This window comes from Athene cunicularia, assembly GCF_003259725.1.
Source record: "Athene cunicularia isolate RWA chromosome 2 unlocalized genomic scaffold, athCun1 chr2_part1, whole genome shotgun sequence".
Classification (NCBI taxonomy): domain Eukaryota; kingdom Metazoa; phylum Chordata; class Aves; order Strigiformes; family Strigidae; genus Athene; species Athene cunicularia.
Window position 1 is genome coordinate 148,890,127 of NW_020799095.1, and position 8,855 is coordinate 148,898,981.

General features: G+C 49.1%; 1 long non-coding RNA gene across 1 annotated transcript in view; it reads left to right on the plus strand.

Moving 5' to 3' along the window:
- Positions 1 to 6,849, plus strand: part of LOC113477057 — a 7,050-nt gene extending 201 nt beyond the window's left edge. The window contains exons 2-3 of the long non-coding RNA XR_003397835.1: positions 3,712 to 3,747; positions 6,412 to 6,849. This is a non-coding gene — a long non-coding RNA (uncharacterized LOC113477057). The remainder of the gene's footprint in view (positions 1 to 3,711; positions 3,748 to 6,411) is intronic.
- The last annotated feature ends 2,006 nt before the right edge of the window (positions 6,850 to 8,855 follow it).

The window sequence follows — 8,855 nt, forward strand, 5'->3', positions numbered from 1 at the left end:
CACCGCGGCTACACACACCTCAACTGCACACACCACAACTGCACACACCGCGGCTACACACACCTCAACTGCACACACCACAACTGCACACACTGCAGCTACACACACCGCAGCTACACGCACCGGAGATACACACACCGCAGCTACACGCACCGGAGATACACACACCGCAGCTATGCACACCGGAGCTACGCACACCGCAGCTTCACGCACCGCAGCTACACACACCTCAACTGCACACACCACAACTGCACACACTGCAGCTACACACACCGCAGCTACACACACCGCAGCTACACACACCAGAACTACACGCACAGCTACACACACCGCAGCTACACACACCTCAACTGCACACACCACAACTGCACACACCGCGGCTACACACACCTCAACTGCACACACCACAACTGCACACCGCGGCTACACACACCTCAACTGCACACACCACAACTGCACACACTGCAGCTACACACACCGCAGCTACACGCACCGGAGATACACACACCGCAGCTACACGCACCGGAGATACACACACCGCAGCTATGCACACCGGAGCTACGCACACCGCAGCTTCACGCACCGCAGCTACACACACCGGAGATACACACACCGCAGCTACGCACACCACAACTGCACACACCGCAGCTACACACACTGCAGCTACACACACCAGAACTACACACACAGCTACACACACCGCAGCTACACATACCTCAACTGCACACACCAGAACTACACACACCGCAGCTACACACACCAGAGCTACACACACCAGAACTACACACACAGCTCCACACACCACAACTGCACACACCGCAGCTACATGCCCCGCAGCTACACACACCAGAGCAACACACATCAGAACTACACACACAGCTCCACACACCACAGCTCCACACACCACAACTGCACACACCACAGCTACACACACCAGAGCTACACACACCGCAGCTACAAACAGCAGAGCTACACACACTACAGCCCCCCACACCACAGCTCCACACACACCACAGCTAAACACACACCACAGCTACACACCCCACAGCCCCACACACTCACTACAGCCCCACACACCACAGCTCCACACAGCCCTACACACACCAGGCCTCACACACCACAGCCCCACACACCGCAGCATCACATCACGCCCTTGCCACCCCACGCGCAGAGCTCCACAGCTGCGGCTCCACGCACACAGCCCCCCTCACTCACACCCTCGGACCTCCACACGGCACAGCTCCCCCAACACGACCCCCTACGCCACAGCCCACGGCCCCGGTCCCCAGCATCACCCCCCGCAGCCCAACCACCCGGCACACACAGGCACAGCGCAGCCTCCGCACACCGCCCTCAGCCCACGCACGCCACACCGCCCCTTCCCCAACCGCGAAACAGCCTCTCCCCACACACAACACACGCAAGGTGCCTGTTCCAAGGGCTCGGAGGGACCCACCCAGCCCAGCCCCATCGCCCCTGAGCCACCACCCTGCTCGGGACGGGGCTGGGGGGCTGCAGCCCCCATGCTGTGAGCCCGAGGCTGCAGGCCAGGGCCCCAGCTCCTCCTGGCACACCTCTCGCTCACTCTGCCATCAGATTTTCAGCAGCAGGTGTAGCTGCAGAAGCCTGGGGCTGCTTTCATGTATGCCCAGACAAACAGTTGTGCTTTCTGGTGTCACCTTGCCTGTGGTACCCGTAGGCTTTCTCCTGCATTAGAGCTGGGATTTTCAACCTTACTCAGTGAAGGCTGAGCTGCTTCTGGCTTCTCTGGGCCTCAGGTGATGTTCCCTTGTTTTAGGCCCTTCTCAAAACCCCAGGGCTTGTTACTGCCATCCTCCATTCCTAAAGCAACTCCAGCTATCTCACTCCTGACTGCACATTGCCTGAGGCCTTTGGACGCCCTTCCTGAGCTACACGGGGGCAACGGGAACCCAGTACTTTGCAAACTGATGAAATCCGTGGGATGAGAAGGCAGTATCCGAGACTGAAGCCCTCTGAAAGGTGTACCTCAGACTGAGCAGGCAAAAAAGGCCCCAAAGCCCTTTGTGAAGCTCTTGGCCACAGAGAGGCGCAAGAATTAATTTCATTAATTCAGCAAACAAGATTTCATCCAGGTCAAATTCTGTATCACTTCACCTGAGCATTACCAGAATCATTACAGCACCACATGGAGCAGGAAAGTCTCACCTGCCAGAGGGAGCCTGTACGTAACGGCAACGGGGAAGGAAGGGAAAAAAGGAGAAAAGAGGAAATATCTGGTTTCGATCAACTCCTTAAAAATGGAAGTCTGATTACCGTTGCCCATTTCTTATTCCCCAAGGGAGAGCAAGAGAAGAAGAATAATCTATAAATAGTTTGCAACACAGAGAATCCTATAGCCAAGTTGCTGGGAAAGATCAATAGCATGATTCAAGGAGGGCTCCAAATTACATCTCAGGGGAGGGAGGTGCTGAACAGAATTGATAAATGAGTTGCAAATGCTGTGTGTGTTGTGTGTATCTAATTAACAGAGGGTGACTGGGATCAATAACAACGAAGGAGCTGGTCTAAAAATAGCACTCAGGCGGGGATTGCAACCTGCGGGCAACAGCTTGGATGGAAACGTCCCCTGGAGTAATTAACCTTTAGCTGGAAAGGGGTGGTTAGCGTGGGGTCAAAGTGGAGCCTGTGGGCAGCCGGGGAGGGTTGAGGTCTCCATGGGACTTCAGGGCAGAGAGTAACGTGACAGTCATGGAGGGGACAGGCACAGCCGTGATCTCGCAGCCTTCCTCTGATCGGGCTGCAGTGTCAAGCTGCAGATTGCTGTAATGCTTTCTGGAGAAATGTCTGAGTATTAGCGTATTTCTGGGATTGTGGAAGAGGAAATATTTGTACTTCTATGTACTTTCAATATTGCTTAGAAGAAAGTCACAGTCATTTTTCTGAACATCTATTTAAGTCTACAAGAATTTGGGATTTTCTTCTTTTTTGCTGACATTGTTGCTGAGAAAGTATCCACCTCTCTGGGGACCAGTCTTTGCTCATCCATACTCACCAGCAGAAGTCTGTATTTGATCCACAGAGCAAATAACGTCTGAAGAGAAGCTTCCTTCAATCCTTCCATCTACAGCAGAGCAGTCAGGCAAACTTCAGGGGGAAGGATTGACGTTGGACAGGATGATCTATGGCTCAGCTCACAGGCTCTGCTGGAGTGCCAGGCTGAGCTGACATCGCCCAAGTGAGAGACAGACACATGCACTCAGGAACAGAAAGTTCGTTGTCAGTGCGGATTGGGACCCGGGGTGTATGACATGGCTGAAAGAAAAGGAAACCATAAAGATGAAGAATCTATAAAATATCTCTGTAAATCTGTCATGGAAAGGATCGGGGCAGGGGGAAGGGATGAGTGAAGATTTAATATAGATGGAAGTGTCTAGAAAAGATCTTTCCTGGCCAAAACTTGTCTCCATAAGGTTAAAAAAAAAAAAAAAAAAAAAAAAAAGTTTTTAAAGTCTTTTATTCTGCTGTAGATGGAGATACTGAAGGATCAAACCTTGTTTAGTCACTAAAAGGAAGATTAACTTCAAGTGTCAACACATATCTTAACTCCTCTCAGTTTAGTCTAACTTGAGGGAGAGCAAGCAGGATGGAAGATAGCCCTGAGCTGTGTAGTGGTTTCCCTGGCTGCTAACAGCTGTGCTAACCTAATGTTTTCGCCTCCTTTCCCCACAGAAAGCCAGCGGGAGTTAGAAGTCTCCCACGTTAAAGGTAAGAGTGTGTGGGTGCTGTTGTGTTAGAGCAGCTCTCCTGTTTTACCTTGAGTTTGCTGCAAGAATGGCAGGAGGTAGCTGCAAAGCAGCTGTCTCCTGAGTTGTTTTTGTGGACGTCTCAAGTCACCCCTGTTGACCTGTCAGAGATGCTCCTTGAGAGAAATCTAATGTCCCTCTCTAACCAAGAAGGGGCTGGGACCTCCCAATCCATGTGCCGTCTTCCAGCTGAACCACAGGAGTCTCAACAAACCAGATACGGAAAAAAAGCCCCCAAACCAGAAAAATAAACTGAAAAACATGATCAAAACTAGATAGAAAAAGACCTAACCTATTTATTTTTCTACACAGGTTATCAAGAAACCATTTTATTTCTCTTGAAACTGTGGCACAAAGATGGTCAGAATGGCAGTTCTGGTTGAGGGCCAAGGTTCATTTAGCCCACAACTCTCTTTTCTGCATAGGCTGTAGCAGACATGAAGGAGAAATATGAACAGAACAAGTATGTGTGATTCTTTTTCAGCTCTGTAAGTATTCTCCCAACCCCAGATTATTTTATTTCAGGGGATAATCTGAGACTCAGTTTGTTGCTCTACTTAGTGACCCATGATGGATCTTTCTCTCCAGCACTTCTCCTCTCTCTTCCTGAATCCAGCTAAAATTTTTGCATCCCCAGCAAAAATTCTCATCCTCTCCTAAGGAGGAGTTCAACAGATCTGTTATTCAGAGCAGGAAGAGTACTCCCTTTTATTTGTTCAGAGCAGACTTCCTTCAATGGTTCTCCGCCCCTGTGCTGGAAGAGAGAGAAACTGTGCAGTTTCTCCGTGCCATGCCATGGTTTGGCAGAGACGGTGAAGTTCAAGAAGGTAGCCCCGTTTTAGCCACTGTCCCCCATGCAGGGGTGTAACATGACAGCTCTGTGTGACTCCCCCATCTGCCTGCCACGGCAATTAGAGTAAGAGGCTCCATGTGTACAGGCCATCAAGGCAGAAGGGTAGCCCTGTCTCATTTTGCCCTATAAAGTGTCTCTGGCCCTGTGGGGAATTTCTTGGAATTACTGTAATAAAAGTACCATCGGAGGCACTGTCCTCTCCAGGGCTGCACGTCCTAAGGAAGCAGGGGATACGTGTCAACACCTGATGGGTGTTAAAATGTGCAGTGGATGTTGAGTGACAATAGGCAATTGTTCATGGAAGGTGGTCACACACAGGGAGTGGGTGTTGCCACGATGTTTACGTGAGAGGAGTGCTGCAGATCCACAGCGATTCCAACACCTCTGACAAGACTGGCAATGCGTAAGAAAAACACTGTAATTTCAGTGATTAAGAATAGCTCAGCAGAGGTCCCCCATAAAAATTCTTCCCTGCGAGTCTACAAAATGCATTCATGAAATGATCTGACCATGAATTAAGACTGTCCTTCAGAATGCAGCTGCCACACTGAGGCAAATGTTGTGATTTTAAGAACTAGGAAGTGGCTCAGTTTAAAAATGCAATGCCCGACTCAAAGGCTGTCATAGCCCTGTCTAAGACCTCTGGTGGTGGCCTTTGGATCAGGCTATTGTCAAGAATGCAAAGGTTATCACAGCAAGCGTTGGAGACTGGATTGTAAGGAGCCAAACTTCCCTTTAGCTTCACAAGCTCTCTTCATGTCCTTTGCTTCCACCAGCTGTGTGCATTTGCACAGTCACTGATGTGTCCGTGGACCACGGTTCTTGTTTGGTTGACTGCGAGAGGAAGCCAAGCGCAGGTTACTAGGTGAACACACCTGTGTCCTTAGAGCGGTAGCTCGGGAAAATAATGGAGGAGGGAACCTTCCCTGTGCAGCTCTCGTTTTATTCTTTGTACCTTTTTCCCACTGATGTTCAAAGGAGCGCAACCTCTGTTGGATCCACTCAGGCAGGTTGCAAATGTTTCAAGAGCCTTCCCTTCCTCAAGTAGTCAGCCAGTGCAGAAGAAGGTTGAACAGGGGACTGGTGCTTTAATTCTTGCCTCCATCCCTCCTGTGCCTCCAACATGACAGTGCTCTTGAAAGTAATCAGCAGTGACAGAAAACATGCACAAAGAGTCTCAATGACTTAGGGAGAGAGTGCTTGTATGAAACAAGTCCACATGTGGGAGAAAAAAAGAACAGGATCAGACCTATGCTTCATATTTTTCCCACACTCATTTCATTTTACAGGGAATTCATTAATGTTAAATCCACCTAGGTGGCAGGAATGTGAGCATCTGGTCCAACCTAAATAGCCTCTTCTGTTCTATTTTTATATTCATGTATCATTCTTATTCTGCAGAGCTTGTGCATGGCAGAAAGGGTGAGTTCACTTCTCAGTATACAAGCCAAAGGTCTCCTCCAGAACTGCTGCGAAGGATTTGGAAGATGTTTCGCTCAAACACAGAATTTATATATAGGCACAAAGCTTTCATTAAACATGAGCAGCTAAGGGGACAGCATCAGTCACTGACGGTAATGTATGCACATCTTGTAGGCACACTAGAGAGGAACAAGCTGCCTTGGAGAAATTAATACAGCAAAGGTGTTCATTATTGATGCATTTGTTACTGAATTGACTCCGCCTAAGTTTCCTGAGCCAATGTGACTTCCAGATCTATTTGTAGATTACCAAATGCTCACACTGTGACTGTCACTTTTGCATTTACTGCAGCTGATGCCTTAGATGACTACCTTGCGTACCAAAACTGCCACTGAATAAGTCTTCAAGGAGAACCCTGGCAAAGTAGAAAGGAAGATCCCTGTACTGGTACAGCCTTCACCATCAACACCAAAGGTAACTGAGCTGCAAAGACCCATAGAGCTGGGAGATGCAACAGTCTTCCTCCATGAGTATAGTACTAATGAGTACTATATGTCAATGCAACAACTTCTGAATGAATTTGTGGAAGTGTGCATTTTGTTAAAATCACCGCTGAAGAAGGAAATTAATTGCTTAGAAGGCTTCCTAGCTAGTGCAATAAGCTACAACTGTTATAATGGAATGCCACTGTAAAGGGAAAATAGGAGCTATTATGAATATTTGCTGTGGAATTGTCTTGTCCAGAAGAAAAAGCACCATATGGCTTGGAATATTTAAAATAAAGCTGAATAAAATGGGCTGATTTACCGTATTCTGTGTGTTGAGTGCTTGAGCAGCAGGACCAAGCTTTTATCTCCTTTGACTAAATGGTTCATGTATTGTATTGGGTTTGTGAGGCAAAGTTTTGGTAGCGGGGGGGCTACAGGGGTGGTTTCTGTGAGAAGACGCCAGAAGCTTCCCCCATGTCCCCCAGAGCCAATGCCAGCTGGCTCCAAGAGGGACCCACTGCTGGCCAGGGCTGAGCCCATCAGTGATGGTGGTAGAGCCTCTGGGATAACAGTTTTAAGAAGGGGGAAATGTTACTGTACAACAGCAATTTTAGCTGCAGAGAGGAGTGAGACTATGTGAGAGAAACAACCCTGCAGACCCCAAAGTCAGTGAGGAAGGGGGGCAGGAGGCGCTCCAGGCACAGAGCAGAGGTTCCCCTGCAGCCCGTGGGGCAGCCCGTGGTGAGGCAGCTGTGCCCTGCACCCATGGAGCTCCATGGGGGAGCAGAGACCCACCTGCAGCCCGGGGGGGACCCCACGCCGGAGCAGGGGGATGCCCGAAGGAGGCTGTGACCCCGTGGGAAGCCCACGCTGGAGCAGGCTCCTGGCAGGACCTGTGGCCCTGTGGAGAGAGGAGCCCACGCTGGAGCAGGTTTGCTGGCAGGACTTGTGACCCCGTGGGGTCCCACGCTGGAGCAGTTGATGAAGATCTGCAGCCCGTGGGAAGGACTCACATTGGAGAAATTCATGGAGGATTGTCTGCTGTGGGAGGGACCCCACGCTGGAGCAGGGGAAGAGTATGAGGAGGCCTCCCACTGAGGAGGAAGGAGCAGCAGAGGCAATGGGTGATGAACTGACCACAACCCCCATCCCCTGCTCCTCTGTGCTGCTGGAGGGGAGAAGGTGGAGAAACTGGGAGTGAAGTTAAGTCCAGGAAGAACAGAGGGGTAGGTGGAAGGTGTTTTGAGATTTCGTTTTTATTTCTAGTTAACCTACTCTGATTTGACCTACAATAAGTTAAACTAATTTCCCCAAGTCGAGTCTCTTTTACCCGTGATGGTAATTGGTGAGTGATCTCTCCCTGTCCTTACCTTGATCCATGAGCCTTTCATTATATTTCTCTCCCCTGTCCAGTGAAGAGGGGAGTGATAGAGTGGCTTTGGCGGGCACCTGGCATCCAGCCAGGGACAAGCCACCACATGGATACACATCTTTTTTATTTGGAAGAGATTGAGTGGGCTCTTCCACACCTCCTTCTATTTTTTCTCCTCTTTGAGGACACATGAACACACTCACCCTTCAGATACCTCTGTAATTTTCAGAGTGCATTTTGTTCTAACATAATTTTTTCTGGCCTCTATTCCCATCATTTATGACCTGACCGCCACCCAGTAATGGAAAAACTTTTTCCAGCCAACATTTTCCTCCTGCATATACCATTTTTCAGATAGGGAAAGCTGGTGGCAGGTGGGGTATCCAGCTGCAGCTTTAATGTAGATATTTCACAAACGAAGATGGACACCCCATGGGGTGTCCCCACTGCCTCCACTTGCATCTCTTGCAAACCTGTCTTGGTGGTCTAAGGCCTGACTACTCCAGTGTAATCCCTGACTACTCCTGTTGTGAGTGCAACTTCGCAGACTACCTAGGACACACTAGGGCCAAGCAAACCGTCTGTTGCAGAGGACATGGAAGAGCAGCATCTTCCCTCTTCTTCCATGCTGGAAGTGTCAGTTTTATATCACCCAAATCAAGCAGGGGTTGGACTAACTAGTAATTAAGAAATTGATACTAAATATTGTTATTACTGTATTTAACTGTGTTGAAAGGGGAGTGAGACCATAGCAGTAGCTTAAACCACAGCTAATTCAATTACATTTAGCTGTGCCAGAGTCTCTTACAGCTATTTTCCAAAATAAATTCTAACCTGTATATACACACAAGGCTAAACTGTTTCTTTGAAAGGAAGATTATAGTTTTACTTGTAGAGATCAAGCAGGATATATACTCTAGTGAAAACCTTTCTTG